The 26,274-nt window shown below is 39.7% G+C and overlaps 1 protein-coding gene across 1 annotated transcript in view; it reads left to right on the top strand.

The window, feature by feature from the left end:
- The window catches only part of LOC308398148 (insulin-like growth factor 1 receptor), a 61,266-nt gene that overhangs the window by 18,338 nt on the left and 16,654 nt on the right, over positions 1 to 26,274 (top strand). The window lies entirely within an intron of this gene.

The raw sequence follows: 26,274 nt of genomic DNA, 5'->3' as shown, positions 1-26,274 counted from the left end.
TTTTTTGACTTCTTACCATGAATGGGGAAAATAAATGATTGTGGGCTAGTAAAACCTAGAATTTGTATCACTATATTTTTTAACATTCTGCTGTTTTTATATGGGATCATCAAAATCAATATTTGCGCAAGTGATTCTTTATATAATTTTGCAGGCCCATTGCTGTATTATCAGCAATTAACTGCAATTACAAATTGCATGTTATTTGCCTATTTACCCTATTCAATCGCAGACAAATATGAGACTGATAGCAGACTGTGTTGGGTCTGCGCTTCCACAGGCCCCGCTGGTTTAGAGACTTATTCCCGTTAATGAAACAAGACGAACAGCAATTGATCGATTTTACTTGCTAGCAAGGGAGGCTGGTCGGAACCAGGCTCTTGGAGCTGAACGCTCCTCACCTGTTTACTAGCTAACTTCAAATAAACAGCCTTCCTTGCAGCCTTTTTATTGAATACAGTTACAGTTTACACAGGCACCACCCATTGTAACACCACCTGTGGTGTGTCAGGCCCTTGTAAATGTGTGTGTGTGTGTGTGTGTGTGTGTGTGTGTGTGTTTGTGTTTGGGGGTGCATTTGTGTGACCCCCTGTTCACCAAAGGGTAATAAAGGCAGGAAGTTTACTAAACAAGAAAACAGAACCTTCACCTAGGATGCCTATAATAAAACACTATAGCGTCCCCCACCATTCAACAGGCTGGGGAGGGGGTCAGAAACAAAGGAATGTCTTTGATCATACAGTTTGAACCAAGACTTAAAAATTTAAGTAACACAATGACAGCATTTAACAATTTGACTCTAACAGACTGACTGCTTTATTTGGCAACATTTATTGTTTTTAAGACGTATATAAGCTGAATAAAGGTTAGAAATCGGAATGTGTTGCAATAACTGGCATGTAACAAAATGTTCAAAAGTGCGATAATATTGTATCATAAGTGAAGAATTTTGATAATATTGTATGGTTGACTACACATGCTCTCATGTAATGTTTTCCAAAATATTACGTTACTGTAATTGTTCTATATTTTTAGTATTTCATTCTAGGGCTGTTTGATATAACGATATATATCGGATGACAATATGAAAACGTCTATCGTTTCATATTATGATATCGTTTGTTTCATCGTGTCACAAAATAAACTGTTTACGGCAATATTTTTTTTCATTTTTTGATAGTCACTGTAGTGGCTATATTAAATTCTTTTTTTTCTTATATTTAAAAAATAACCACACTACGGACGGAAAGCAGCTGTTTTTACACCTTGTCATTAGCTACAATGACTGTAAACCTAGCGTGCGGCTCTGCATCCGTTTGTTTATTTTCTAAACCTTTCACAATAAAGCTGAAGAGCCTGTTGAAATTTTTCAAAATAAACTGAAATAATGACAAACAGAAAGACCAGTCAAAACAAATCAAGTACCTTATTTCTAAACGAGGTGCTACCTCTGTAGCATGGACATGGTTTGGTTATGAAAAGTCTGGCACGGACCAGAAAACTGTACCATGCAAATTATGCAGGAAACCGGTCCCCACCTCACACTCAAACACGGCAAACCTCTTCTATCTCCTACGCAAGAATCACATGAAAGAGTGTGGAGAGAGTTTACGGATGAGAAGCAAAAAAGAGCAGTCAGGTGCACAAAATAAACCTTAGACTCGTTAGAACAGGCTTTTCCCCGCAGCATGCAGTGTAATAAATACTCACAAAGAAAATGGCAGCTGTTACAACTAATGCCTAAAAATGGATAGTTTCATGCATTGGTCAAAACACTTGACTCCAGCTACACGACGCCCAGCTGAAAACACTTCATGCAAGTCGAGTTGCCTGAGATTCAAAGAAAATGTAAAATTTTTGCTATATTTATCATTGTCGGGACGATAAATGTCTTATATCAGGATATGAGATTTTGGTCATATCGCACAGCCCTATTTCATTTATCTCTGAAGGGAAGACAGAAAACAAAGCTGTACTGCTAATAATAATTAATGTAGGCAAAGGATAGAAAGAGTAGAGAGCTCTACAACTCTGGAGGAGATATGAACATTACATTATTTCTTATTGCACAAAAGGGTAAGAACTTGATAGTAAAATGCCCCAGAAAACAACCTGCTGCGACTGTAACAGTATATCAGCTCTTTGGCATGTTGTCTCTGTAGAGATGCTTGGAATCTTGTTTATACACAATCTATAATGCTAACGCAAAGTTAGCATCAAAGACCTCAGCTAAAACTGAAGGTGCTAACAGCATTGGCAATTAAATTAAAGTTTATATTAACAATGTGACTGTCCATATCAGGCTATATTGTGTCGTAATGAAGAAGCAGTGGAGTAAATCAGTAACTTAAGGCATTATTTTTATTGATCAGTGTTCTCAACACTGACCATCATTATCAATAAATGAGTGAAAATGGGAAGGGTATTTATTTTTGCTGCAGTGTAACTGTGTTTGAGAAGAGGTAGTAAATCTGTTTCTCTGCAATGTTGTGGAGGAGAGACTCGTGAGCCATTTTCACATCAGTTTAAAAAAATTACAAAATAAGCTTGTTCATTCCATGTGTCTATTTTCTATCTCACCGGTAGCAGTAGTTGTTTGAGCCACACAGTTTGCATTATGGTAGGACAACAGAGCTAACTTAACAGAGTGCATTCTTAGCCCCCTAATGCAGTTGTTTTCAGTTGCTGGCAAATTTACAGGCATTGGTCCTGGCACTGTACCCACCAAATATTTAAAACAAACTACAGATTGCAAAATGCAGATTCTGAGCACCCGTCTGTAGTATCAGTGAAACTGTGCATGTTAGCTGGCATGTAGGAAACACACTATCAGCTGTCTAGCAGGAAAACGCACTTCCACTGTGTGAAAGAGCTAAAGAGAGTCCAACAGTGTGTGAGTCACTGAATCGGTGGACTCGGTCCCAGCCTCTCCTTCCCTCTCCTGTTTTCTGGTTGCTTTTGGATGTCGTAGATCCAGTGTTTATTTGCCCAGTGCTTCTCTAGTGCTAAATGTGAGGCCATTTTTAAACACAGATTTCCTTAATGTGAACTAGCCTTTTTCAGTTTTTACCTCAGACATTTTGGAGTGTTCCAGTAGTACGTTGTCCCCGTTGAACTCTGCCAGTATGATTTGTGTGGATTCTATTAAAGTCTTGATTTTATTTTTTTAATTTAATTATTTGAGACATATACCTTAATTAGTTTGTTGCAGTGTTTGCAGAAGTCCACGTTTCTTTCATGATATGATGATTTCATTGCTTCATGATACTTCTTTCTTCCTCCCTTTTCTGACAGTTCTTTTCACATGCAACAATATACCTGGTTCAGGTATCAGCATGGCTACAGCAACTCAATCTGTGTCACTTTGAGAGCACATCTGCTTTAAATGTGCGCTTTTCACTCCAGAGACAGGAGAATGATCTATTTTGACTCTTAAATTGCGAATGAAAGTTACGAAAGGAAATATATTTACCCTTTTTTCTTTTTTTTTTTAAATTCACACCTTACCTTAATTGGGTTAAATTGGTCTTGTTTTGTTCTGAACATTTTTGTAGGAACATTTTTTATGTTCACTTAAAGAGACATTTTGATTTTTAACTTTCTGTTTAATTTTGTGTTTGTTGTTTGGTCGAGTGTGTATGACAGATAAAAACTGGAATGGCCTGTAAACACGGTTATAGTGGGGGAAAAGAAGCAGTTTCTCTTTGTTTCCCTGTGTTTTTTGTTTGTTTGTCTTTTAAATTTAAATAAAACGTTTTTGTTTTTTGTTTTTTTCGCTATTATTTTGACTGCGTTGACTTCTTCTCTTAGCGTCAACCAACATTATTAGCAAATTAATCACAGGCAAATAAATAAATAACTAAATTGCTCTTGTAAAAACGATTGGTTGAAGGCTCAGCCTATCGCCCAATGTCGATATAGTCATCAAATCACCCAGCCTCAGTGGAGGAGGTTTTAAACCAGTTCCTGCACTGCAGAAATGATCATGGTTGGATTTATGTATTTATGAAAATGTAGACAATCCATGGCATGCTCATTGGCAAACAATTTGTCAGAAGTTGCTAGCCAGTGAACACAAATCAGATCCACCCAAGATGCTGACTGCCAAAACTCTCACCTAGAGGCTGCATAACAAGACTTTACTAACTGATCAATAACAACATCTATCTTTTAGACATTGTATGAATTTAGCAAGTCTTTGCTCTATATTCCAAAAGGCACCATCGGCACAACACACTTCTCAGTTCAGTTGGCCCATGTGTCAAAGTGGCCACCCCCTGACTTTAAGCATTAATAATATCCAAATTCACACAATGCTGGTTTTTATACATGGCTGTAAATACCTTTTCCTGCAATCAGGTCGGACTCTTTAACGTGGGAAACTATGGGCACAAGTGGCTGCTCCAGGAGCTACAGTTTTTGGCACTTTCACCTGAGCCTATTTTTTTTTTTTTTCCAGCACCAAAGGTTGCTGCTTGCTTCGAAACCACACACATATATGACAGCAAAGCCTCTAGTATACAGCAGTAACAAAATGCATGCTGACAAACAGAATAGTGGTAACATATTGTAGTAAACACATTATGTAAGATAATGGAAGTTACTGTGGTATTTTTGACTGACTGTAAATAAAAGTCAGAGATACATGGGTCGACAGAGAGGTCATCTTATCCAGTCTGACTTGTGTGACCCAGTGCTAGTGCTTAAGGCTTAAGGAAGCCCAGTGACTATAAGTTCCTGCTGAAGTCTGCCTAATCTCTGCTATGATTAGCTCCATGCCATCATGCACAAAGTACAGACATCCACTCTCTCACTTTATACTAAGCTGGAGATGGATGAAGAAGCCCTGGGACCATGTGGTTGCTTGCTTGTGGTTAAATCCCTGAAAGTGAATGAGAGATCTTCTTCTTACTTTTCACCATACTATGAGACGTACCAGTGCTACTGGCTGAATTTCAATCAGCTTGCGATTTTGGGAAATCACCTTGACTTTCATCAAAACACCTCCTACATTACCTTCTTTGGGTCATTTGTGGGTGTGTCCTCACATTCATAAAAGAGCTTTTGATTGTCAGTGAATACCCACTCCCATTGAAGAGCTGAGCATTTCTGTCAGCATGCAAAGCTGGATACATTTAACACACAATAGACTCTGAAAGTGCTGCACACATCTTGGACTCTTGATTAGATCTTTTGGCTTAGACCTGTGATGGCATGCTGAGATGTGTTACTTCCACCAGAAATTCTAATCTAAGTTTATCACAGTATTTTCTCAGTCATTGAAAACCAGTGAAACAGAGTGATTTTGAGTCTTGCTCTGTTTTGCAACTGCAAAAGCAAAAAACCCTTGTTGGACCAAAATGCCTCAATTATAGAGCTTTATAAGGCAGGTAAATGGGTAGTAAATAAATATAATTTAGAAGGTATATAGGAAAATGTGGTAGTCAGGGCTTGTGCAAGGGTTTCAGAACTTAAGGTGCTCTTTGGCTTCTGGGAGACACTAAATTTTATTATTATTGGTTATTTTTTTTAATCTGTTTACTTTTATATTTTTACTTTGAATTTTCTCCGACATCATATTTCAGATTTGGTGATTTAAAAGACCAAAAAAAGTAATAAACAAAAAAAGAAAAACCCTGCAAAAAGTATCAAAAAAACAACCTTTTACTGAAGGTTAACTCTATCATAGGTCATGTTACTGTCTTCTCATTCAGGAAGGTGCTTGTGTGGGTAACCTGTGTGGGACATAGATTCTTGTTTGGTTAAGTGAGCAGCTCTCCATTGCTTCTTCTCCACCCTCATGGTACTATTGGGGGTTGCTAGTCTGGAGCCAGTTCTGCCTTGATTTGAAAACCAGCCCGCATTTCATCAGGCTTGAGAAATGATTATTATGTAGTGTTGTTAGCAGAGGTTTGGGTAATTTCTGTTGGGGGAAAAAATAGTGTACGGAATCTGTGGGCTGCATCTGCCGATCATTGAATTTCCTGCAGTAGCATCACAGCCACACATATCAGCGGTCCAGGGGTGTTGACTACCCATTCCTTTTACTTCTCTGGCACAAAAGGGAATAAGTAGATAATAACAATTTAAAAAAAAAAAAAAAAGCCATCGACCAAACTATTGTTTTAGACACTTATATTTGTCCCAGTTCATCAACCATAAAGTGTCTGTGCTGGCCCATGGTTTAACATGTATATTTATATGTAGTAATCCCAAGCAGAAGTAAAGCTTGCCCTCCTCTACTGTTTCATCACTGCAAGCTTGGTCCGGACAGCAATGGCTGGTTGCGAGCTATGGGGCAGCTTAGAGTAAAGTCACTAAGCTTAAAACTAGATATCTCCCTACCACAGTTGGGAGCCACGTATCTGGAAAGGTAACCCTGGGGCTTTGTCTAGACCCTTCTTGCTGAATTTGAGCATCTGTCATATACCAGACACTGACACTGATTGTTGATTGGCAGGTCATTCTTGTGGCCAGCCTACCTTTCAATTTCGATCAGATCACCTGTTGTTTTCCATTTTGTCAGCACATAGCAATCTCATAGTTGTCTCATATTCATTGTGATATGCTCCCTATTTATATGTATTTATATTTACTACTTTCTATGTTGTAAACACATACTGAAGACATATAATATATGAAGCAAGGTATGTAGAATAGCAAAGAAAAAAATTGATAAATAGTCTCTGAATATGTCTTATTTTTTGTATTCCTCAAAGCAGCCACCCTTTGCTTTGTTGACAGCACTGCAAACCCTTGGCCTTCTCTCAATAAGTTTATGATGTAGTCACCCGAAATAGTTTTCACTTCACGGGTGTCCCTTGTCAGGGTTCATATGTGGAATTTCTTGCCTTCTTCATGGGCTCAAATCATCAGTTGTGCTGTGCAGAGGTCAGGTTGGTACACAGCTGACAGCCCTATTTGACAACTGTTAGAATTCAAATTATGGCAAGAACCAATAAGTTAAGAAAAGAGAAATGACAGTCCATCATTACTTTAAGAACTGAAGGTCAATCAGCTGGAAAAATTGCTAAAACTTTGAATGTGTCTCGAAATGCAGTCGCAAAAACCATCAGGCCTCTACAATGAAACTGGCTCACATGAGGACCACCCCAAGAAAAGAAGACCAAGAGTCACCTCTCCTGCTGAAGATAAATGTATCCGAGTCACCAGCCTCAGAAATCACAAGTTAACAGCATCTCAGATTAGACCCCAGATAAATGCCACACAGAATTCCAGTAGCAGACACATCTCTACATCAACTGTTCAGAGGAGACTGTGCGAATCAGGCCTTGATGGCCTATAAAGCAACAAGCAGAAGAGATTTGTTTGGGCCAAGAAACCCAAGGTATGGACATCAGAACATTGGAAATCTGCGCTTTGGTCTGATGAGTTCAAATTTGAGCTCTTTGGTTTCACCTGCTGTCTCTTTATGTGACGCAGAAAAGGTGAATAGATGGTCTCTACATACATGGTTTCCACTGTGAAGCATGGAGGAGGATGTGTGATGGTGTCAGGGTGCTTTGCTGGTGACACTGTTGGGGATTTATTCAAAATTGAAGGCACACTGAACCAGCATGTCTACCACAACATCCTGCAGTGACATGCCATCCCATCCGCTTCTTTTTCAACACGACAATGACCCCAAACACACCTCCAGGCTGTGTAAGGGCATTTACCAAGAAGGTAGCGTGATGAAGTGCTGCGCCAGATGGCCTGGCCTCCACAGTCATCTGACCCAACAGATGTTTTCGGATGAGATGGACCGAGGAGTGAACGCACAAGGGTTAACAAGTGCTCAACATCTCTGGGAACTCCTTCAAGACTGTTGGAAAACCATTTCAGGTGACTACCTCATGAGGCTCATCAAGAGAATGCCAAGAGTGTGCAAAGCTGTAATAAAAGCAAAGGGTGGCTATTTTGAAGAATGTAAAATATAAAACATGTTTTGAGTTATGTAAATAATCATGAAAATAAAGAAAGACCATTAAATTAGAGAGCCAGTACTACTAAGGTTATTCTGTCCAGCAATAGCAGTAAGAGGAGGAAAAAAGCAGTAACTGATCACCAAAACAAAAATGATGCACGACTACTTATGCACCCCTTACCCTGACCCAGAACCCGGAGGCTGTCAGGGCTGGTAATTATAGGGGCTGCTTTGTAAACCAGGCACATCCATGACTGCTTTTAGTGAACGGACACACCCATCCCTGGAATTCCTGGAAGAGAACATTGCTGGTTTGGCTGTGTTTTAGTGCCTACTGTAATTATGTGGCCTTTAATTGTGTTCTGTTAACACCGTTAGCTTTGGATGAGCGGTGTGACCAGGGTCTCAGGTCTTGTTCGTGAATTCAAAGCTGGCAAAGAACACTCGTGGGGAAAAAAAATATAAACAATCTGTATGGTGACACTCGTGACGTGACTTGAAGCTCCTTCCTAATGCATTTTTGTATGACAGGCAAGAGGCCGGTGACCAGGTCTTATCCAGTCTAGCAAGGTATCAGTTTAAAGTAAAAAGAGCAATCAATGGAAGAGTATTAATATTAAACCACATGCCATCGTTTCTCTGATCTCATTAGGTGTGCTTATCGGAGAAAGCTTGGCAAAAAAGCATTCTGGTTGTGATGAAACCTTTCAGCCTGTTTTAAGGCTGTCAGAGAATTGCTGTTGGTCCTTAGCACAGCCAAACAGACCAGGATGCCACAAGGTGAATGGGAATCTTATACTCAGCCTCCTTCATCCTTTCCATCAAATTCCAGGGATATTTCTGTCTTCCCTCGCCAAACACACAAACCCATAAACACAAAGAATCAGGAATGTGGACAACTCCTTCTGATGCTCTGTGTGTGGGGAGGGCATGCGCGCCTGGTGGTTCTTGCCAGCAGAATTAGGAATTAAGAAACTTTTCAGATTTTGAATTTCTTCTGACATGTTTGTGCATCCACTCATTAAATGGAAGTTTTTGAACTCCGCAAATTTACTATTTAGGAGGTTTGAGAACTTTGAAAAAAAGACATTGTTTTACATTGATTTTTCTGTTTTGCTCTGTAGGTCGAGAAATAATTAAAAAAAAACAAAACAAAACAGCAAGCTTGATGAAAGAGACCCAGCAAAGACGAATCCTCGTTTCTTTTCCCTATTTTGGCATTTTCCCACAAAAAGGCGCATTGTTAAGAGGAGAAACAGTGAAATATAACGTTTAAGGTTAAAAACATTCCTGGTTTGTATAGTAGTAATGGCCATGTGGACACGATACATACCAGGATGTCGGCATATTTACTTATACGAACTATAGATCTTGCTACTTCTATTCTATATGTTTGCATGTAAATAGATAGATGGACGGCATTCATCAAGTGTTTTTCCAGTTTCACTGATTGAGCGGCACTCCTACATATGGTTACATTGTTTGTAAGTGGGATGGCACTAGACCTGGAGTTAAATTCCATTTGTTTGTACATTTACTTTGGTGGTAAAGACTACGTTCAGTTTTAATACAATGTGCTGGGGAACTAGGCCAAAAGATTCAACCCCAAGTTGTTTTTTTTTTTTTTTAATGCCTTTGTGTTGGTGACAGCTGTAGCGAGAGCCATTTTATGGTTGTCTATCCACCTCATTCTTGTAAACGCGCTCAAATTTCCCCTAATATCTTCTCAGTGCATTGAATTATGAGAAGCCAAACAATTCAAAAGCTTGACCAAAACAATATTGCACTCATCCAGCTGGACTCTGCATGCATTCCAGTAAGCATACTGCAGTTTCCAAACCGAAAATACCCAGGCTTTTACTTTCTTTTCCCACTTGATAGCAGTTCTTAAGGACACGATTTATGTGTTAGAGAATTAAATTAAACTTGGTCAAGGAGGAAAGCTGAAAAAAAAGAATGTCAGAAAACGGATGACATAAAATATGAAGAGCACACTTCGTGTATTTTTTACTGCAGGTGTTCTGCAAATGACATATAAGCTTTAAATATTTAACTTTAAATATACTATGTTACAGTGGGGCAAAAAAGTATTTAGTCAGCCACCGATTGTGCAAGTTCCCCCACTTAAAATGATGACAGAGGTCAGTAATTTGCACCAGAGGTACACTTCAACTGTGAGAGACAGAATGTGAAAAAAAAATCCATGAATTCACATGGTAGGATTTGTAAAGAATTTATTCGTAAATCAGGGTGGAAAATAAGTATTTGGTCAATAACAAAAATACAACTCAATACTTTGTAACATAACCTTTGTTGGCAATAACAGAGGTCAAACGTTTACTATAGGTCTTTACCAGGTTTGCACACACAGTAGCTGGTATTTTGGCCCATTCCTCCATGCAGATCTTCTCGAGAGCAGTGATGTTTTGGGGCTGTCGCCGAGCAACACGGACTTTCAACTCCCGCCACAGATTTTCTATGGGGTTGAGGTCTGGAGACTGGCTAGGCCACTCCAGGACTTTCAAATGCTTCTTATGGAGCCACTCCTTTGTTGCCCGGGCGGTGTGTTTTGGATCATTGTCATGTTGGAAGACCCAGCCTCGTTTCATCTTCAAAGTTCTCACTGATGGAAGGAGGTTTTGGCTCAAAATCTCACGATACATGGCCCCATTCATTCTGTCCTTAACACGGATCAGTCGTCCTGTCCCCTTGGCAGAAAAACAGCCCCATAGCATGATGTTTCCACCCCCATGCTTCACAGTAGGTATGGTGTTCTTGGGATGCAACTCAGTATTCTTCTTCCTCCAAACACGACGAGTTGAGTTTATACCAAAAAGTTCTACTTTGGTTTCATCTGACCACATGACATTCTCCCAATCCTCTGCTGTATCATCCATGTGCTCTCTGGCAAACTTCAGACGGGCCTGGACATGCACTGGCTTCAGCAGCGGAACACGTCTGGCACTGCGGGATTTGATTCCCTGCCGTTGTAGTGTGTTACTGATGGTGACCTTTGTTACTTTGGTCCCAGCTCTCTGCAGGTCATTCACCAGGTCCCCCCGTGTGGTTCTGGGATCTTTGCTCACCGTTCTCATGATCATTTTGACCCCACGGGATGAGATCTTGCGTGGAGCCCCAGATCGAGGGAGATTATCAGTGGTCTTGTATGTCTTCCATTTTCTGATGATTGCTCCCACAGTTGATTTTTTCACACCAAGCTGCTTGCCTATTGTAGATTCACTCTTCCCAGTCTGGTGCAGGTCTACAATACTTTTCCTGGTGTCCTTCGAAAGCTCTTTGGTCTTGGCCATGGCGGAGTTTGGAGTCTGACTGTTTGAGGCTGTGGACAGGTGTCTTTTATACAGATGATGAGTTCAAACAGGTGCCATTCATACAGGTAACGAGTGGGGGACAGAAAAGCTTCTTACAGAAGACGTTACAGGTCTGTGAGAGCCAGAGATTTTCCTTGTTTGAGGTGACCAAATACTTATTTTCCACCCTGATTTACGAATAAATTCTTTACAAATCCTACCATGTGAATTCATGGATTTTTTTTTTCACATTCTGTCTCTCACAGTTGAAGTGTACCTCTGGTGCAAATTACTGACCTCTGTAATCATTTTAAGTGGGGGAACTTGCACAATCGGTGGCTGACTAAATACTTTTTTGCCCCACTGTATGTTGATCTTTTGAACTGAAGGGCACGTAGAGTTTGAATGTGTACAGCAGTCTGGCACATATGAATATCACTGCCAAGCTTGTGAGTAGAGTGAGATAAAGTTAATTCAGTGGCACAACATTTGTTTCTTGTATAGCATTAGATTATGGACACTCTTACACTGTTTTTGTAATTTAATATTTTTTAACCTTGTTGCTTTATCAACACTTGTCACCGCCTTGGGTGACTCAACATGCGACTCCACCCTTATGCAAAGTAAACCGACTTGCTGTGCAGCTAACACCTGAACTGTATGCAGTATCGTTTGTTGTCGCAGCTTAACCGGATAAGTGGTGTATTTTTGTGCAAGCAGCCTGCAATTTAACAATTCAAACATTAATAGTAAAATTTAAAATGGCACATGCAGATACTTTTTTTTCCAGTCATTTTGTTTTAAAATTGTACTGCCTGTCCTGTTTTAAAGGCTTTTAGCTTTTCATAACACACTTTTGAGAATTTAGGCATGACCTGCATTGATGTGATATTTTATCAGGTTTTCAGTCAGTTCTGAAATATCAGCCCTCCTCACCACTTGACTAACTGACATAACATAACTATTTATTTGTTGATTTCTTCACATATTTTATAACACTTTTCAGTGAGATCATTTGAGTTATTATTTTGTTATTCTATGTCCTTAGTGTTTTATCTTCAGTATTTACAGTGAAATTTTGAGTTAATCTTTAGTTGTTGCATAATGGGTACAAACCCTTATTCTCTTCCCTTTTCACACAGTGAGTAGTTTCTTGAAAGGTTGGCATGTAAACTATGTGCTAAGGCCAACTCTTCTGAGGCTAAGGTTTCAGCAGGCTTGTTTGACCTAGACATAACTCCCAGAAGTGGCAGACTCCTAATGTGTCAGTTGTTACTTCTGTAAAACTATTTTTTCCTCTGCATCTGTAATCTGCAATATCCATCCTAATCTGAATTTATCGTGAAACTCCAGGTACCAAGAAACTAATGTGATAGATCCTCTGTTATTGTGTGCCCTTTGGGGGACCAAAGGGGATTGGCTTTGTGCTTCTCAGGTCAGTCAACAGAGGGATGCCAGGAATTCCTTTTGTCTGTACTTGTCTTGTACTTATTTATTTAACCTTGTGACTCTTGTTGAAAAAAGTTAACGGTTGGCTCTGTTTAGACTACCTTTAACTGACTATTTTTCTGATGTTATTTAGTAATTGCAAGGAATGTCATTATCATTTGTTCTGCCAGCAGCCATTGTTTACGGGTTATTGTGTTGCTATGTCTTGATAGAACTTGATAATCTTAAAATTAAAAAATTATATTAAAGACATTATTTAAATGCTGCTTATGTGCCAATCCTCGAATGAGAATGGTGTGTTACACCAAAAAGCAGTATTTCCTGTGGGAAAAAAACTTCAGTTCAGCAGGTTAGTCAGGTATATTGATGCCTGCCCAACAGAATCCGTGATGGAAAATACAAGTGGGCAGTCCCCGTGTCTTATTTTAAACGATCAGTCATTTCTAACATGCTAACTCTATCCCTTCCTGTGTCATGTTTTCCGTTCCAGTTGTCACCCTGGTCAGGTTACTGTTGTGATGGTCATTTGTGTCATTTAGTTCTTGTCTGATTGTTCAATGGGCTTACCCACTTCACAGTGTTGTATTAAATCTAAGTCATAGCTAAGGTGTAGCCCTAAAACCTATACAGTGGGGCAAAAAAGTATTTAGTCAGCCACCGATTGTGCAAGTTCCCCCACTTAAAATGATGACAGAGGTCAGTAATTTGCACCAGAGGTACACTTCAACTGTGAGAGACAGAATGTGAAAAAAAAATCCATGAATCCACATGGTAGGATTTGTAAAGAATTTATTCGTAAATTAGGGTGGAAAATAAGTATTTGGTCACCTCAAACAAGGAAAATCTCTGGCTCTCACAGACCTGTAACGTCTTCTGTAAGAAGCTTTTCTGTCCCCCACTCGTTACCTGTATGAATGGCACCTGTTTGAACTCATCGTCTGTATAAAAGACACCTGTCCACAGCCTCAAACAGTCAGACTCCAAACTCCGCCATGGCCAAGACCAAAGAGCTTTCGATGGACACCAGGAAAAGTATTGTAGACCTGCACCAGACTGGGAAGAGTGAATCTACAATAGGCAAGCAGCTTGGTGTGAAAAAATCAACTGTGGGAGCAATCATCAGAAAATGGAAGACATACAAGACCACTGATAATCTCACTCGATCTGGGGCTCCACGCAAGATCTCATCCCGTGGGGTCAAAATGATCATGAGAACTCTGAGCAAAGATCCCAGAACCACACGGGGGGACCTGGTGAATGACCTGCAGAGAGCTGGGACCAAAGTAACAAAGGTCACCATCAGTAACACACTACAACGGCAGGGAATCAAATCCCGCAGTGCCAGACGTGTTCCGCTGCTGAAGCCAGTGCATGTCCAGGCCCGTCTGAAGTTTGCCAGAGAGCACATGGATGATACAGCAGAGGATTGGGAGAATGTCATGTGGTCAGATGAAACCAAAGTAGAACTTTTTGGTATAAACTCAACTCGTCGTGTTTGGAGGAAGAAGAATACTGAGTTGCATCCCAAGAACACCATACCTACTGTGAAGCATGGGGGTGGAAACATCATGCTATGGGGCTGTTTTTCTGCCAAGGGGACAGGACGACTGATCCGTGTTAAGGACAGAATAAATGGGGCCATGTATCGTGAGATTTTGAGCCAAAACCTCCTTCCATCAGTGAGAACTTTGAAGATGAAACGAGGCTGGGTCTTCCAACATGACAATGATCCAAAACACACCGCCCGGGCAACAAAGGAGTGGCTCCGTAAGAAGCATTTGAAAGTCCTGGAGTGGCCTAGCCAGTCTCCAGACCTCAACCCCATAGAAAATCTGTGGCGGGAGTTGAAAGTCCGTGTTGCTCGGCGACAGCCCCAAAACATCACTGCTCTCGAGAAGATCTGCATGGAGGAATGGGCCAAAATACCAGCTACTGTGTGTGCAAACCTGGTAAAGACCTATAGTAAACGTTTGACCTCTGTTATTGCCAACAAAGGTTATGTTACAAAGTATTGAGTTGTATTTTTGTTATTGACCAAATACTTATTTTCCACCCTGATTTACGAATAAATTCTTTACAAATCCTACCATGTGGATTCATGGATTTTTTTTTTTTACACATTCTGTCTCTCACAGTTGAAGTGTACCTCTGGTGCAAATTACTGACCTCTGTCATCATTTTAGGTGGGGGAACTTGCACAATCGGTGGCTGACTAAATACTTTTTTGCCCCACTGTATAGTTTGGTATGCACTTCCTATGAAATGTAACTACACATCATATCGACACAGACCTCAACAAGCTCGAGGGGTATGTAAACACAGTATGTTTATTTACACAAGGATAACACCTCTGTGGAAAAAATGTAACAGGTTGTAATTGTATGAAGCCCGCTTACTATAATAATATAAAAAGCTAGTATTCTGTCGATGTAGACAGATGTTGGTTTTCTTGGTTTCATAGCTCAAACAGTCCAGGTGTAGACTCAGAGTTGACCCTGAAATATTTTCTCCTTCCCACAAAGTTAACTGTTGATCAATATTGAGCTCCATGTCCAACATAAACATCTTAGTTTCACTCATGAAGGCAGATTGCTGAACACACCCCAGCACACAAGCGTAAATGCAAATGACATTGTCCACTACAACACTGAGTCTCCAGGGATTTAAAAAAAATACTCGAAATTAACTGTCTTGGACTTCACCTGGTTTGGTAGTAGGGCCACAACTGGAACCTGCAGCAGGTGGAGAACTGCCAGCTGTAGTCTAAGAGGATGAAATAAAGTTTAAGATTTACTGGAGAAGCTTCTGGTTATATTGCCCAATTATTTATTTGTTAAAACTTACTTTGCAATAAAAAACATTTTACGGAGAAGAACCTAATGAGCTAGCTTTGATAATTCGTTTAACCGACCATGTGAACATCTGTGCAGTTATGTACACATGCCTGATTTTACATACACCCATGTAATACAGCCTGTGCACAAGCCTTCTTTAAAAATGTTCTCTCTCTCTAGTGACCATCCCAAACAGGTTTTTACAAAGAAATGGTATGTGCTCTCCCATCAATCATAATGCACACATGAAGTGAACACTGGATGTGTTCACTGGATGAACAGAGCTGTGTTGCGTGTGCACATTGATAGGCTATACCTGTGGAATGGTCATTAGACACTAGAAATGTCTAGTGTCTAAAAGTAACATTCAAAACTATGGAAAATATGGAGGTAGCTGTTTTTAAAAGATATTGGGGGGGAAAAAAATAAATGCTGCTGTAATCACTTTCCAGAGGTCTGCAGTCCTGCCTTGAACAAAAATAAATAGTCGTCCTTGTATCTAATAAGCCTTCAAAGTGGGCCTCCTGCTTGGTATTTCATCTTCTCACCAGTGCATCTTGCAGGTGTTTTTATCATAGCTACACAAAATAAATCTTTAGCTCTTTATTTTGACCCATTTCTCTAACCTGTACCACCACCCACACGGGCAAAGTAGACACTTAATGCAATGTATTCTTCTCAGTAGAGTCTTGACAGATGTGTGTGAATCCACTCTTGTTGAGAGTGTGAATTAGAAAGAGAATCCAGTTTAGCCTTTTATCGCTAACAGGAATAATGATCTCTTAGTGTTTTGCTTTCAAACAGACTGTAATTATCAACAGGAAGCTTCAGACCACACATCTCCAGTGGGGGGACTCCTCTCACTAGGAGGAGCGAGGGAGGAGGAAGAAATCCAGCATGTCGTCTAATATTCCTGTTCCTGAGCAAATTAAAGCTCCCGATCTGTGTGTACTCAGAGCGAATGGTGTCATTAAAGGAACTTGGAAATGTTATTCTTCATTTTGAGTGAATGAGTTTTTCACAAAAGAGCCGACAAAGACAAATTCTATTTAGGTTTTAAATTAATCAAATAAATATCTGCCATTTGATTTCATTAGGTCTTAATTACTCCATCAATGTATGCATTTTATTTCCATTTTACATGGTGCTCTGTCAAAGTTGGTTTGTTTGTTTTGGGGTTGTTGTTGTTGTTGTTGTTGTTGTTTTTTGTTTTTTTTTAAAGCTTTTTATTTTGTAAAACTGCACTTTATCAGCATATTCTGCTTTGTGGAGGGTATGTTTAATAGACTTTTTAAGTGTAGCCAAACATTTTCCTGTTTTTTGGATAAACAAAGTCCATCAGATCTCATCTTCAGCTAAAGCAATAAACAATTTTAAAGCATTTTTGTTTAGATTTGTACAAAATTTTAATATATTTTTCTGTTTATATTTTAAGCCTTGGGTTTTTCCAAAGTCTTCCTGGTAATGTTTTGGGTAAACTTGTGTAAGTAAACAAACTGATTATGGACTGTACCTTCACTTCAACTCTCGTCTTTGAGACAGATATGTTCTCAAGATTGCTCTAGAGTTGCACAACTAAAACATTTCTAGGAACTCTAACTCCATTGATGGTTAATGGATGTCGGCAGACCAAACACAAACACAGCTGTTAAGGTCAATAGCGTGCTCTGTCTTCATTGTTTTCCTCTATGGCGCTAAGCACTTTTTGAACAGCCTGTTTGTCGGACTGAACTGACAGGCAGGTTGTCACATGTGTTGGAGGTCTCTTGTACTTGACCACTGGATGGCTAGTTGTGATGTCTGTTATCTACTTGGAGACTCAAAAGATGAACAGCACAATAGTGGCCAGCCATGTAGAGCTGTGAATGGGCTGAATGAATCAAGACCCTTGTTCTTGCTTTTGTAGACAGCACACACAGACTTTTGACTGGCTGGTTTTCTGAATGACTGATTCACTGACTGAACCTGTACACTGACAGTCTGTCTGGCCAGTACAGAATATGCTTTGTATGAGACTGGAAACACAGCGAGATTGTTGTGTTTTCTGTACATCATCAAGTTCTTCCCAATTCAGCCTGAGTGCTGGAACACACTGGGAGGCCATGGAGTGTGTGAACTTGAGAGAAAGGGCGGGGATGCTTCCACGCTCACTGGATTCACACAGCTTGCACGCACACCAAACCTAAAAAATGAGGAAAACAGTGAGTGTGGAAACATCTGTTGCCTCAGTTTCTCAGTGGCCACTTTGAAGCTGTTGTGTATGGCTTTCAGAGTTTTGCATTTGGTTATACTTAACGTATTAGTCAAGGTGGCTTGGTAATTATTTAATATGCCTAAAGAACGAGTAACACATTCACCTAAAGCGGGAAAAACATACAGAAAACAGTGGTGTGTCAGATGAGGGATTTGAATAAAAGCATTTTATTTCCAGTGTAACTGTTAAAAGATACTCATTATACCATTAAAGTCATTTGTCATTGATGACAACATAACAATTAAGTTTTCAGTATTCCTAATTCAGTTTTTTTCCTAATAAAAATAAACAGGTAAAAGTCTGTTTTCCCAAATGAAGATAGCATAACCTACAGGACACCAGTGATGTGCAAAATGATTTTGGTGACACTATGCTACATACATTTATTTTGTTTTATTTGCATCGAGCAACTATTTCCATCAATATGTTCAAGCTGTATGAAAGTGGTTGGAATTTTGTGCAGTTGGAAAGAGGCATTGTTTGGGTTTTTACAGCATTTCTGTTTTGGAATCTTGATTTGAAGAATATCTTACCAACTGCCACTTTACTAAACGAAATAGTGGTGAGTTGAGCCATACTGTATGTGTGTGCATGTAATGACAGTTGAAATGGTCTAACAATAGCTAAGATAGTGACCTAATTCAATCAGTTTCCAAATGGTGTGTTTGAGTCTGGTTGGTGGTTGCCAGGTTACACTGACAGATGGATTGAAATTGTCTGTAGTGTGTGTGTGTGTGTGTGTGTGTGTGTGTGGACTGTTTCATAGACAATCTGGCAACTCGGGTACCATTATGAACATGAGAAGCTTACTGATGCATGCATCCTTAACATTCATAATAAAGTTTGAGATCAGATGGTCTTGAAATATTGGGAAAACCGAGGAGTGTTAGCAGGCATGCACAACAAGATATGTAAAATGAAGTACTGTTTGATCCTGTGGTATTTACTTGTAGTGAAGTAGAGGGGTAGAGGCAAAAATCCAGACATTTTCCCGCCATTAGGGTGGTGACTAGTGTGCGTTTCCCAGCCAGCCTTCCCACTGGGCTGGTATTTCTGTTTCCCTGGAAGCACTGTATTGGCTTTTTGACGCACAAGTGATCTTTCTCCCAGAGCCAGAATGCTCTATAATGACGGAGTGGAGAAGGTAAACCATTTCCCCGAATGGACATTAACAACTATACAACTGCCTACAACAACTTTTGACATCCCATCACTTAACTCTCAATTACCCCCAACAAACAAGCCAACAAACAAACTAATCCTTACTGGTTAATGGGAATATGAAGCACAACCTGTTCCCATGCAAATGCTGTGATAACAACGAGAACCACCTTTGCCAGCAATCAGCATGTTTTGATCAAACTGTTAATTCATTGTTTTTGCAGTTTTATTCCTTTCAGCTGCACTTCCATGATAATTTACATGATTTTATTAACCAGCTTGTTTTCTGAGGTTAGGGGAAATACTGGCATCACTCAAATACAGCCCAGTACAGCAACACACACACACACACACACACACACACACACACACACACACACACACACACACACACACACACACACACACACAATATCTCTGCTGTGTCTGGTAACTTTCCACAGTAAAAAATATATGTAGCACACACTCAGAACAGCTGGCTAATGAGGATTCAACCAGATTACCACACAGTGAACATATACTTGACTTTTCTTTATTCCTTGGTCACCAAGAACTCAAGTGTTTGTTTTAATAGTCTGCTAAATGTTTAGAGTAGATCACCAACATTGCATTCAGGAAAAAAAACCCAAACAAAACTTTGAAGTAAAATCACATTTCGATCTTCTCTGGCTCTTTTGACTGAAGGACTAAAGAGCTCAGGCGATAGCAAGATATCTGTCATCCAACAGTGCATAATTTGCAAGAATGGCTACTTGGTGTACGGTTTTTTTGTTAGACAGGCTTTGACACAATAATCATTAGATGAACTGAAATTTAATTTTGCACAGAGTCAAGGTCATGTTTGTTGTTCTCAGTAGATTTTAACTCATTAATTTGTGCAACATAATCAACCAATGACAAGAAAACTTATCACCTTTTTTCTGTACTTCCCACCTTACAATAATTGTTTTGGCTTGTTTTGTTTCTGCATTAACTACTACATCACTGATGTTTTGGGATCGTGTTAATGTTGGATAGAAAAAAAGATTAATAAATAAAACAAATTATAATGCTTAAAAATGGTAGGAATTTTTGAAGATTAATTGTTCTCTGGTGATCTGAAACTCAAATTGCTTCACACAAGATAGCAGGACATTTTATTTTATTTTTTCCCCCTCTCTCTCGTTTTGATTTACTGACCAACAACTTCCCTTCTCCTGTTGTTTGGGTGAGTGGGTCCAAAGAAAGCTGCCCCTCTCAGCCCACTGGTTCTGGACAGCAACAGAAAAATCGCAATAGAGTTGATCCTTTTAGCTTTCAAAATGGTTGCCTGCTTGTGATGTGTTTAGAGGACATCTGTAAATTGTAGCTGAAAAACTTGATCTCATTTCCTCATCTGTTAATTTGTGGTGTGTAGATTACAGACGCTGCATTACGTGTGTATGTGTGTGTGAAAAAGATGCAATATACATCTTCATTTCCATCTTAAATTCCTTCCTTTTCTACTTCACTTCACCACTTCACTTCTTCACACTCTGTACCTTGCTCCCATCTCTTCCTCCTCCTGCAGTTTTTCTTTCTTTCCTTTACGCTTTCTCGTTTTCATTCTCTTCCTGTTTCCTTTTCCTTGCCTTGTGCTGCAGCGCTGCATCAACCTGTCTCTAAAAGTGTAGTAAGGGGGATTGAAAGTGAGAAGCTTTATGTTGCAGATGTCCAGCTGAATGCTGATCTGCATTACTGTATGCACCCACTGACCTCTCCACCTCCCGCCACTGGTCAGTCAGGGAGTTGTGTTCAGGGGTTTGCATGCAAAAAGCCCCAGCTTGAGTCAAACTTTAAGCAGAGACTCTCTCTTTTTTTCACCCAACCCTCAGTGGACCTCAGGCTGTACATTATTGCATTTCAGAATTACACCTTTCCAGCTCACATCACCCCATTGTAAGAGGTCAGAGGGCAAGATGGAGTTTTCGGGGACTGGCAGACGCTGTGAGCAGAGAAAGAACATTTTGTGCCTGTGAAATGCAGCGCTCGTTTCCTCCTGCTGAGCACAAACAGCCTGCTGAATGGTTGGTGGGACCACACAGTCTGAAGGTTCTGATTGGCTTTTGTGTCAGTTGGGAGATGGGCTAGAAGGTAGAGCTGGGCGATATATCGAGTTTTTAAAACATATCGATATTTTTTTTATACGAGATATAAGATGTGACAATATCCTTTATATCGATATAGTCTATGTTACGTTATAATTATAGTTGTGGAGCCGCAAGTTTGCCTCTCTTTCGTCTACTTTTGTCTCTACGCAACGTTACTCCGCCTCGCCTTCACTGAAGACAACTCCCCCTCCTACCCCATCGCTTCACGTGCAGGCAGCGACAAGACGGACACGGCAAATCTCCGTTAACGAGTTACTGCGCATCGCCCCATGCGTGGGGCTGGACGGCGTCAACGTGCTAACGAGCTAAACATGCTAACGAGCTAACAGCGCTAACCCTAAAATCCTTTCATTCTCTCAAAAGTTGATAGCGCGCCTTATGTATGAATTCTGGTTGTGCTTGATGGCCGCGAACCGATTTTATGTGGTACACGGCGCTCAGCAATCTGTCACAAATGTTTGAGTACGACTTTGGTAAACTACGGAGCTGCACCGCTTGATAGATTGTCGGCGCATTACGGCTACCGAAGAGCTTCGCGGAGTGATACGTACTGTGCTTCAACGTAATATTACCGTACTGTGTGTGTATAAGGACCATAAATGGCACCTGTAAGAGACGTGGTTATGAAGCGGATTTCAAACTCCAGGCTGTCAGTCACGCAGTAAAACTTGGAAATAGAGCTGCTGTGAAATCTGTCTGTCTTTGTTATTACGCTCAGCGTCTTTTAGTTTACATTTTGACTGCACAATTGTGAGCTCTTTGTTTAGCACAAAAACAACCTTGTTTTCTTTTATTTATGGGGCATGATTATTTAATGAATGCTCATAATTTAATTTTGAGTAATTTTTCATGTACATCTGTGCTGTATGTTAATAAAAGTGCCTGTGTGACATCTGGGACACAGCTTTGACTAAGAACTCTCTTTTTGTTCTTACTTTATGGCTTAAAAAAATATATATCGAGATATATATCTTATATCTCCATCCAGCTAAAAAATATCGAGATATGAATTTTGGGTCATATCGCCCAGCCCTACTAGAAGGTCATCTCATGGTCACTGGCCAATCGGGGAAAGACAGCAGTTTTCAGGAACTTCCTGTGTTCCTGTAAATGACAAATAAGAAAAATTAGCCAGTGATACTTAAAATAACTGACAAATGGATTCTGTAGTTGATTTTTGATTTGAAGTTAACATCAGGGCTGTGCGATATGACCAAAATCTCATATCCCGATATAAGACATTTATCATCCCGATAACGATATATATCACAAAAATTTTACATTTTCAGCTAATTCTGTGAATCTCGGGCCAGTCGACTTGTGTGAAGTGTTTTCAGCTGGGCGTCGTGTACCTGGAGTCGAGTGTTGCATAAGTTGAAACAGCCTCAATTTTCTTTGAGTATTTATTACACGGTGTGCTGCGGGGAAAGCCTGTTCTAAGCTTTATTTTTTTTAACACCTGACGGCTCTTTTTAGCTTCTCATGCGTAAACACTCTGCATTCTATTTCACGTGATTCCATTTATTTTGGAAAATCTCAACAGGATCTTCAGCTTTGTTGTGAAAGGTTTATGTGGAAAATAAACATGCGGACGGCGGAGCCCCGCGATGGTTTTACCGTCGTTGTTGCTAACGACAACGCATAAAAACAATGGCTTGTCTGTCTGTAGTGTGCTTATATTAAATATAAGAGGAAGAGAGAACTTCAGGAAATTATACAGTGACCATCAAAACCATGAAAAAATATTGCCGTAAACAGTTGATTTTGCGACACCACGAAACAAACGATAGCGTAAAATGAAACGATAGACGTTTTCATATCGTCCTCCGATATATATCGTTATATCGAACAGCCCTAGTTAACATTATAATTAGGAATTTGCTATGCAAGTGTACTGAAAGGTTTCTGTATTAGATGGTGTCAGTATTCAATATTTGGTCATGCAGGATTTGCAAATTATGCAAACGGTAGTAGTGTTAAGGGTAAAAATCATAATCACAAAACTGAACAACAAATAGTTGGCAGCTTTTGCAAGTTGTAGGTCACTGTTGTTGTTGTTTTTTTGTTTGTTTTGTTTTTTGTTTTTTTTGGTTGTTTCTGTCTCGCATTTCTAATTCTGTAAACAAAAATAGATGTGATATTCATGTTTAAACGTGTTGAAACTGAATGGAAATTACTGAATTTCCCGGGGGAACGCACCTGAGGGATTAATAAAGTTTCATCTAATCTAATCTAAAAACCAAGCAGCAGCATCTGGAACTGAAAAATGAAGCAAATGCAGAATTGCAGTTCCTCCAGCAGCCACTTAAAGCTGGCTCCAAAAGTGAGTCACTCCCTATAGACTATTACGGTAAAATGTCCGACTTTCTAATAAAAATAAGCAGGTTTTCACCCTGGAACAAAACCTTTTTAAAGCCTGGTCATCATCTGCAGGTCCTCAATACCATGGAATAGTTGTGTATGCTTGGTGTAGTGATTAATGCATTTGCTTTGCATGCAAAGGACCTCTGGTTAGATTCTGGGAGGAGAAACGAGCCTCAGGAGGTTACAAGCTAGTGTACTACTAGTGAACGTCCCAAGCTTGGATAAATGGAAGATTTATGTCAAGAAGAGCATCATGCGTAAAATCTGTGTCAAATCAAATATGCCGGACCATCTGCTTTAACGACCCCTACCTTTACTGTAGAAACACCTAATACTCTTTATCTAATACATCATATTAGGCTACTGTGCCTCTTAACTGCTTTTATACATACAAATAAACAGCTTGCTCTAATACAGTTTTAAATGTTCATGTAAGGAAGACTGACTCTTTTATCATTGCATTTAAACAATGTGATCTAAGATTCAGTGCTCTTTGCATAAGGTACTTCCTTTCTGAACGTGGTAAATAAATTCTCCAGTGTCTCCCTCCTCTCTCCTGCTGTATGCAGAGCTGCCGGTCTTTCAGTGCCCCCACACTTTTGGATGTTTTATTATTAATCCTCTATTTATCCAGGCAAATCTCAGAGATTCAAATCTCTGGCATCATGGCAGTAAAAATCAAAACACAAACAACACATAACAACATAACAATTAAAAAATACAACGGTCCATACAAACGAGTACAAACATGTGAAAAATATACAACAACTGATCATTAAAACGGTCACACTGACTGAAAGAGTTATCCTCTCGTTCCTTTAAAATGGACTTAAACTCCCTCATGACAACCATTTCTGAATCACTGTAGCTGTCACTATAAGGGGTGGATAGCAATACGTGGACATACAGCAATGATGTGTAATGCACTTTATGAAGGCATCTTATGTACCAGGTCTGTTAGTGTTGAGGCTTTAAAACACGACTTCACAAACCAATAGGTAGTGCCAAAGTGAATGTAATTTCACAGTTGAAATGTAGTTTTGGTGCATTTCAAATGTGAAATTGAAATGCACCAAAGGTCAAATGAATTGATTGGTTGATCATCTAAAAATAAAAATAAACAATTTTGTCAATTACTATGGCACTCTGTTTTTAATCATATTAAAGCAGAAAAGCCGACCTGTACTGGTTGATTTCCTCTTTCCTGAATACCTTTGCTATTCTTTCTGCTACTTATACTTAAAGAAAATCAAAAGCAGATTAACAGTTAATAAATACAGCAGTTTGGGTATGCTTTTGTAAGTTGCTGCTTTTTAGTGTCTTAGAGTTGTTCAGAAATTGTATTAATGCAGCATTAACCCCTGAACCAAACACAAACTTCCTAATCTTTATTCTTTAAGCACAAACATAAACAGGTTAAAACCATCTGTTCAATCTTTCTTTTGTGTTTTAGTCTGTGCTATCATCCACTACGATCTGTCTTGTAATGCTATATACTGTGTGTCCAGATCTTTCAATATAATATAACAAGTCTCTGTGGATAAATCGTTGAAATATAAATAAAGGGGAGTAGCCATACGCATCTGCTCTGGCCTGTTGTCTTTGGTTTGTTTGACAGAGTTGGTGGAGGCAGCATGTTGAAACGTGTTCCAGTGTTTTATCGCTCAGCATTCTATAAACAACACATCATTTCTTATAGCTTTGTGTTGTTTGGTGCTGGTTTAAACAGCCTCTGGCTAACCTATGTGGATGACACAATCAAAATTACAGTTTCTTTGGCTTCAGAAATCACTGTCCCTTTGTTTATGCCTCAAAGGACACACAACCAAATAATTTCAAGCAGGGATTTACAGTGTTTCCATAGCAGTTAGTGTTTGTTTCTGTGGCAGACACGTTACTGTTTAGAGTCAGTTTGAGCCAATCAGCTTATGTCATGTTGAAGCAGTGAGCTGCCGACAGTAAAGGTGGGTTAAAGGCTGCTGCTGCTCAGCTGCGTGATGGTGATGGTGAAAGGTATGTGTCAGCTAGTCAAATAAGCTGCCTTGGTGTTTTGTTGTCTATCACGCTTCATTTAAATTCCCCCGCTGCAGAGACAAAGGCCATGACGAGATGTGGCTGCTCTCTATATGTATGTCAATATGGTGTTTTTCTTCTGGAACTCCTCAGTCACTTTTTCCTGTCATCAGTTACAATATCCTCTTATTTAGAGGAACACCACAGCAACTGGACGAGTTATTTGTAGCTCTGTTGGCTGGAAAATCCGGAGTGGATCAGGGAGGAAAGCACAGCTGAAGCACCTTTTTAGAATTCTATAATTATCATTATTCTGTAATTTTAAGAATACTACTACTACCACGACTACTTCCTTTGGCTGCTCCTTAAAGGATCGCCACAGTGGATCGTCTGTCTCAATCTTACCCTATCCTTAGCGTCCTCCTCTGTCACCCCAACTTATCTTATATGGAAATCTTGTTCTTCGTAATCTGTGTGTTTGATTTGGCAAAGATTTTACAGTAGATGCTCTTCCTCACACAACAATGCCCATTTTTCCAAGATCGAGACATGCATGAAGAGTACACTGGCTTGTGGCTCCCCATGGTTGGGTTGCCTTTTATAATAGTAAGACTAAGAAAACAAAAATTCAAATGTGGTTGGTTGGATATGAAGCAGCTTGCATGAGTACCTCATATGTGGCTCTTGGTGTATTTAAAAGCTTTAATCTGGGCGGGTGTGCATGCATGCATTGTCAGTCATTCACTGGTAAATGCAAATAATTTGTTCAGAACTGAAGCCAGTAGTGTCATAACAGAGGCATGTTCACACTGAAGGCTGTCTGGTTATATTT

This window comes from Rhamphochromis sp. 'chilingali', assembly GCF_963969265.1.
Source record: "Rhamphochromis sp. 'chilingali' genome assembly, chromosome: 6".
NCBI lineage: Eukaryota > Metazoa > Chordata > Actinopteri > Cichliformes > Cichlidae > Rhamphochromis > Rhamphochromis sp. 'chilingali'.
Note: the sequence above shows the minus strand (reverse complement) of the source record. Positions and strands in the feature narration are given on the sequence as shown.